Source organism: Hordeum vulgare, chromosome 3H (assembly GCF_904849725.1).
Source record: "Hordeum vulgare subsp. vulgare chromosome 3H, MorexV3_pseudomolecules_assembly, whole genome shotgun sequence".
Classification (NCBI taxonomy): domain Eukaryota; kingdom Viridiplantae; phylum Streptophyta; class Magnoliopsida; order Poales; family Poaceae; genus Hordeum; species Hordeum vulgare.
This window is the reverse complement of record NC_058520.1, coordinates 217,927,360-217,934,938: the sequence shown is the minus strand read 5'-3', so window position 1 is coordinate 217,934,938 and position 7,579 is coordinate 217,927,360. Positions and strand designations below refer to the sequence as shown.

General features: G+C 40.6%; 2 long non-coding RNA genes across 2 annotated transcripts; both read right to left on the bottom strand.

The window, feature by feature from the left end:
• Window positions 1-1,305: 1,305 nt before the first annotated feature.
• Window positions 1,306-3,130, bottom strand: LOC123439819. The gene is made up of 2 exons (XR_006630178.1): window positions 3,045-3,130; window positions 1,306-1,763 (listed from the first exon to the last, which is right to left on the bottom strand). It is a non-coding gene; the product is annotated as an uncharacterized LOC123439819 (long non-coding RNA).
• A 111-nt stretch (window positions 3,131-3,241) lies between these two features.
• LOC123439818 lies at window positions 3,242-5,583 on the bottom strand. Its single transcript, XR_006630177.1, has 3 exons — window positions 5,316-5,583; window positions 3,433-3,559; window positions 3,242-3,336 (listed from the first exon to the last, which is right to left on the bottom strand). It is a non-coding gene; the product is annotated as an uncharacterized LOC123439818 (long non-coding RNA).
• Window positions 5,584-7,579: the final 1,996 nt, after the last annotated feature.

The following is a 7,579-nucleotide window of genomic DNA, read 5'->3' as shown; positions in this document are numbered from 1 at the left end:
ACAACTATCACAACAAGGTTGTTGAGACTGTAGATGTACGGTTCGATGAAACTAATGGCTCGCAAAGAGAGCAATTGCCTCCTAATCCGAGTAATTTGTCTCCTCAGGAAGCAATAAAGCTCGAAGCTACTGAAGACATTGTTCTCACTGAGGAAATTGATGAAGAAATCATTCCCAACACTGATGAATATCAAGAAGATGATCCTCAGGAAATTGCTCCAGAACCAATTCCTCAGCCCAGACGAAATCCTCAACCAGCTCATTCGAGGATTGCTAATGAAGTGGAACTTGACAAAATCCTCAATGACATCAACGCGCCAGGTCCTCTCACTCCCTCAAAAGCTTCACACATAGTTAACTTTTGTGGGCATTTCTCCTTTGTCTCTATCACAGAACCTTCAAAAGTTGTTGAGGCTTTCTTGGAACCGAAGTGGATCCAAGCTATGCAAGAGGAACTTCTTTAATTCAAGCTGAATGACGTATGGGAGCTCGTCAAACGACCAGATCCTCACAAGCACAATATCATGGGAACCAAGTGGATATTCCGAAACAAGCAAGATGAGGATGGTCAAGTGGTGAGGATTAAGGCACGACTTGTAGCCCAAGGCTACACACATGTTGAAGGAATAGATTTCGATGAAACTTTTGCACCTGTTGCTAGACTTTAAGCTATTCGAATACTACTTGCTTACTAGTTAAATGCCCGTGCGTTGCCACGGGAAAAACAATAATTCCTGATGCATTTAACAAAAATTGACGCATAACAAATTATATTTTCATTTTTATGTTGAATGGAGCACCATTATGATTTTGCTTGACAATAAATTGTATTTTATAATTTTATGTTGGGTAGAGCACTATTATGGTGATTTTTTAATTAGGTATCTCAAACAAATTTCATATGCTACTCAGTTAATTAAGATTTTCTTTGCCAAAATTGCACTATACAACATCATGTTTTGTAAATAGAAGGACAAATTATATCATGTGTGTATAGACATAATGATAATGTCCATTCTAGTTAATTTAGGCATTCAAGACCAGTTTTATAAACAGCTCATATTTTTTAAGGATAAAATTTCAGCAAACCAGCCACTCATGTAGGCAAATGTGTGCTAGTCTTCAGCATACTCGCATCATGAAAATATCACATTTTAGAACTGAGAACCTTGCCATATTAATCCAACATATAACACAGACATAATACACGACACTATGATCAAGGGAATCACCTAACAACTTCTAAAGTGATCTCTCCACCATCAGATATGAAGTTATCTCACATATTCTAAATCTAGCCCAATGTAAAGAAACTAAAATTACCATCATACTACTCTTGTCTGAAATTTAGCCAAAACTCAAATATACATAATCTGTCTTTTGAATCTAAAGTGAAATGTTGCCAGCCAAAGGACAACCACATTCTTCATCAAACATAAAGAGAACAATGGCAGGAGCTACACATTAACTAACATCCCAAAAATTAATAAACATTTTGGAGTGGATTTGAAAAGAGCACCAATCAACAAGAGAAAAAAACAAGGAGCACCAACCATTGTCAAACATTCTCTGGGTGCATTTGTTTCTTGCCTTTTGCACTACTAACAAAATGACAGTATGCATGCCACTGCAATTTCAGTCTTTCAGTTGCATGATGATAATAAAGAAAATGATCGGTCAAAGAAGGTTGTCGATCACTTGCTGGGAATCATCTTATCTTTTGCCAAGCACCGGTGATTTGTCTCATAACCTAGCTTCCATTCCTGTCATTTTAGCAAAGCCAAAAATCTGAAAAGTAATACAAAAGCTATGAAATAGTACAAAAATAATCATACATAGTAATTGTATAAAATGAATCTTTTACCTTATCACTCTATTATGACTCCAAGCATAGTATAAAAAAACGACCTACTAATTGGTAAACATTTACAAATGGAGCCTACTTGGTAAATGTTGGAATATCAAATAGATCATCTCCGCTCCTCTGTACAAAATTTAGAAACTCTTCAAATGTATGCTTAAATTATTGAGTGCCACCAGGTTTAACCTAACAATATAGAGTACCATGCTATTCAAAGAAACAAATGCCATTATAGTAAGAGAAAGCCACCAAACACAATCCTTCTGGTTATGTGTCCTCTTTTACCGTAGATTGTGTGCCCTCTTCTATTGAACTGTAGTCGCAATTTATCTTTTCTATTTAGTTTTTTCCAAGAAGCCAGAGGAGATCTCTCTTTTCATTATGAAAAACAACAAGTGTTTCTCTCTAGTGCTGTAGGTTACCAGTTGACAACAAACATCCTGACACCTTAAGAGATATGCTAGAGAGCACAGTTGGCATATTTATCCATATAAAAACTTCATCGAGAATAAATAGCAAAAGTTGCATCAGTATGATTTTCTTGTGTTATAGAACTGTATTATCAACTCGTGCGCATCCACAAGATGTTTGCAACATAATAAAATCGATAAAAATACATTCATTCATACTTGAACCAATGTTAGTTTTAATCAACATAGTGAAACATGCTAGTGTCCTAGTGGCTACTACTGAATGTAGGCCTGCACAATGAAACTGATAGTGTCCTGTTCCCTGGGTCATGCTCTATGTAATGCCACTGAAATGATTCAGAGTCCAAAGCATGAAGGTAGATACACTCTCAGTAATCCGAGGGAATTACAAGGATACATTATGATCAGGAACATGACTAACTCTATTTCAAGCAAAAATAATATCTGGTAAACTTCATTAATATAGTTCTTTGCACTAACAAAAAAGGGTAGAAATATGAATATTTGGGATGTGGTCAACCAATTTTGCTTCTCGACATCACATGAAACTACCCAAACATACAATACCTTTTCCCTACAGGATTTACTAATGGGATACAAGTATAAATCATAGAGCGCTACGTGTTGTTTCTCACCATGCATTACAAATGGTCAAAAGGTTGAACTGGACAAATGTGTATAAGATAGTGCTTCTCAAACCACACCTCTATTGGAGAAGCAATAAAATCAGCGCTCGCATTAAAATAGATTACCTCACAGAGAGAGCACACAAATTCTTCCTTCTTGATTCTCTTCTTTACCCAGTGGGTTATACCCTTGTAACAGGATGAATCTGCATAAGAAGTACAATTCATCAGATTAAGGATTACGATAAATGTTTTTTGCTCTTTAATAGTGGCAAGAACAGATAAATGTTTTTAAGGATTAAAATTCATCAAAACGTGAGGAGGTCGACCCATCATGACGTTCGATACCAGCACAAAAGTTCTTCCTTCTTGATTCTCTTGTTTACCGAGTGGGTTATGCCCTTGTAACAGGATGAATCTGCATAAGCAGTACAATTCGTCAGATTAAAGATTACGATAAATGTTTTTTTCTCTTTAATAGTGGCAATAACAGATAAATGCTTTTAAGGATTACAATTCGTCGGAACGGGAGGAGGTCGACCCATCACGATGTTCGGTACCCCTTTAATAGTACAGATAAAGCAAGTGGTACATGGATTAGCCGGGGAAGTGCATGATGGTCATCAAACTGCGGCTAAGACCTGCATGACCCAAAGCTTAAAAATGATTATGGACAAACAAAACAAAGACAAATTGGGAACCATGCAGCTTAATTTAATGCAAACTCAGGGGCTATTCCTTTGTATCCAGCTAAACCCATTTTAATATGACAAACACACACAATGGAAAAAAAGCTCAGGAATCAATGACCCATAATTCCTATTTAGATCCAAATTAGTGAAATCATTCACACTCCTCCATCCTGCAAGTAGTATTGTAGGCAAGACTGGTAGGCATAAAAGTAACGAGACTCAAAGAACTATTCTCATGTTAAACACAATTTCAAAACATGGCATGTACCGTTTGGATTGACCTATATGTGTATTCTATGGGGGGGTATGCATCAGACAATAATCTATATGTTTTCGTAACACCTAAACAGAAGCCTGAAACATGAAAGTTTTTCCATAGGACACCATCCTTGTTATTGTGAACTAAAATTCACAAACAAACTTCAGTGGCTTAGCATTGAATGCAGAACCTCAAAATATACCTAGTAGATTAGCACCAACAATAGAAAGGATATATTTTAGACATCACAAATAAGAATATGACATATAATGGCTAGTAGATGGGGACAGTGAGATGGATGTTTAGAAATTGGCTTCTGGTGGAAAAGTTGGAGGTAGGACGTGCTTATAAATGCTTATGATTGTCTTCTTAATCCTTAGGAAAATGACATATAATCCTACTTCAATAAAGACAAAAATAGCAGCAAGCATGCGGGTTCTTTGTCCGTTTTGGGAGAATGGTACGAACTTTATTTGGACGTTAAGATTGCAACATAGAGTACTCAAGAAAATTCATAGTAAAATTGAATCATTTTACATATTATGAACACTCAGAACAGATGACAAACCTATCAGGCGTGTATTCACTGTTCCAAAAATTGCATATGAACATTAGATGATAAAGTCACCAGAAAAGTTGTTATGTCTACTGAACATGTACCCCAATACTCATGGGTGCTTGTCTTATTGCTAAAAGTTTGTCTAAACCTGATGCAGATGCAGAGAATTGTAGAAATTCATGACAACGTCCAGACCAAGGACCTAGAAATGCTTGGTACAGTCACCACAAAACATATTATGAGTTCTGTTGATGAGACAGTGCTGATCATTCCCAGGATGGTATGCCCAGTTTTCTTCCCGGTTCTGGCAGCATGTTGGAAAAACTTGGACTATTTATGAAAGTAGCTGAGGAAGAAGAAGAGGATGAGCCATGTAGTATACCCAGCAGCAAAGTTGCACAGGAAGCAAAAGTCAAAGTCAACTAATGTCCGTTGACATGTTGGAGCCTTCTCGTTAAAGACCGAACAATCGCCTGTTTCAGCTGATGAAGACATGGGGAAATAGCTAATGATGCATCGCATGGGGAAATTGCTGATGATGCTTCACATGGGGAAATTACTGGGTAGCCGTACACATATCAGACATAATTCGCTTGTCAAATTTGGTGTCGTTGGAGGAGTAAAATCTTGCGCTTGCAGGATGCACTCCCTTAGATGGGAGGATGGAGATCGAGGCAAGCATGTACTCCTGCACGCCCTTGGAAGGGAAGATAGAGATTGCCACGCACCGCCGCACTCGACCCTGATCCGCTTCGCCTCATCATCCGCTGTTTCCACGCCGTTCCCCGCCTCCGAGAGCCATGCCGCCGCCGTCCTGCTACCGATCGGATTGGGAGAGCCGCTGCTCGATCTGTTTTTACAGGGAGGAGAGGAATCGGGGCACATACCTGGATCAGCCGACGGGAGCTGCCGCCGGACCAGAAGAAGGAATCTGTGTCGCCCTCCTCTGCTTCTCTTCTCTCCATCTCACCCCGTCTCTCCCTCGTTTCTTATTCCCAGGAGGCCGAGCCGCCATGGCCGTGGAGCACCGTCGCCGGCGGCCTCCACTACGCACCACTGCGCTCGATCCTGATCTGATCCGCCTCGCCTCGTCGTCCATTGTTTCCACGCCATTCCCCGCCTCCCGGAGCCATGCCGCCACCGTCCTGCTTGATGTGCGAACTACGTGTTGTTCCCCGATGGAGATGGCGGAGAGGGGGCCATTGGATCGGGTTGAGCTGGCGTCATCGTGTCACTCGAGCATGGTAGATCGGCGCCTCGCTTGGAAGTAGAAGCGGCGACCGGCGCTCGAGCGGCGCTTAGGCCGGCACCGCCGCTGTGCTCCATCCTCTCTCCCTCTTATATTTCTCCCTTGGATGGGATGAAACTGGAAGACATCCCTACGCTGGATCCAGACAGCACAAAGGAGTGGATCACGAGGAGTTTAGAGCGGGATGGGGAGCACATGCGGCGATGGTTGATACAGATGCGATCGGGACTCGGCTTCTCGGGAGAGAAGGGGGCGACGGGGTCGGGGGTGATTGGATCGTGGGTTGGTGGGAAGGCTAGCGGTAGGAGGTCGAACCATCTGTCGTGGTTGAACCATCACGACGTTTGATCCTGATTTAATAGTAGAGATATGCTAATCATCATAACATCATCTTATATCAAATGGATGTGAAAAGTGCATTCCTCAATGGTAAGCTTGAGGAAGAAGTATATGTTGCTCAGCCCCTAGGTTTTGAGGATCCAAAGAATCCAGATAAAGTCTTCAGACTCAAAAAGGCGCTCTGTGGTCTCAAGCAAGCCCCTCGGGCATGGTATGATATACTGAAGGAATTCCTCATGAAGAAAGGATCATACCTGGTTCACTCGATCCAATTCTTTTCACTAAATCCTATGATAATGAGCTATTTGTGTGTCAGATATGTCGATGATATTATATTTGGGTGTACTGACAAACGATACAGTGATGAATTTTCTTACATGATGAGTGAAGAATATCAGATGTCTATGATGGGGGAGCTGAAATTCTTCTTATGTCTTCAAATTCGTCAACAACACAATGGAATCTTCATATCATAGGAGAAATACCTCAAGGATGTTCTGTGGAAATTCGACATGCATGAATGCAAAGGTGCCAAGACTCCAATGCCTACCAACGGCCACCTCTGCACTGACGACAATAGTAAAGAATTCGATCAGCATGTATATCGCTCTATGATTGGCTCTTTATTGTATTTATGTGCATCTAGGCCAGATATAATGCTTAGTGTTTGCATGTGTGCACATTTTCAAGAAAAACCAAAGAAATCACACCATAAGGCTGTGAAACATATTCTTCGATACTTAGCTCACAAACCAACACTAGGATTATGGTACCCCAAGGGCTCAAATCTTGATCTTGTGGGATATTCTGATTCTGACTATGTTGGTGACCGTGTGGATCGCAAGTCAACATCTGGCACATGTCATTTCCTCGAAAGATCACTAGTCTGCTGGTCCTCAAAGAAGTAGAACTGCGTATCACTCTCCACTGCCGAAGCTGAGTACATTGCTGGTGGTTCATGCTGTGCTCAATTACTAAGGATGAATCAAACCCTCAAGGACTACGGCATCAACATGAAGAATGTGCCTCTCTACTACGACAATGAGAGTGCAATCAAGATTGTACACAACCCAGTACATCACTCGAAACCAAGCACATCCAGATTCGTCCTCATTTTCTTCGGGACCATGTCCTCAAGGGCAATATCCTCATCGACCATGTGAAGACTGATGATCAACTGGCAGATATCTTCACTAAGCCCATGGATGAGAAAAGGTTTTGCAAGTTGCGGTGTGAGCTAAATATCTTAGAATCTTCAAATCTTTTGTAAAAACATGCACACATCCTAACACTTCTGCAAAATTGATGACTTAGATGTGCAACACATGATGAATCGATTTTCTTCAACTAATGAAGAATATCACTCTGAGTGTGAAGAAATCAACGGAGAAATTGATTCTGAGGGCCCTAAGACAATTGTACGCGGCGTCGGTAATCAACATTCTTATATGGTGGGTCACACCACCACCCAACGTGTAATTCCTCAAGTTGAATTTCTTCAAAGCTGAATTCCTTCAAAATTTGATTTTCTTCAAAACAGTTGTTCTTGAAAATTGTTTTTCT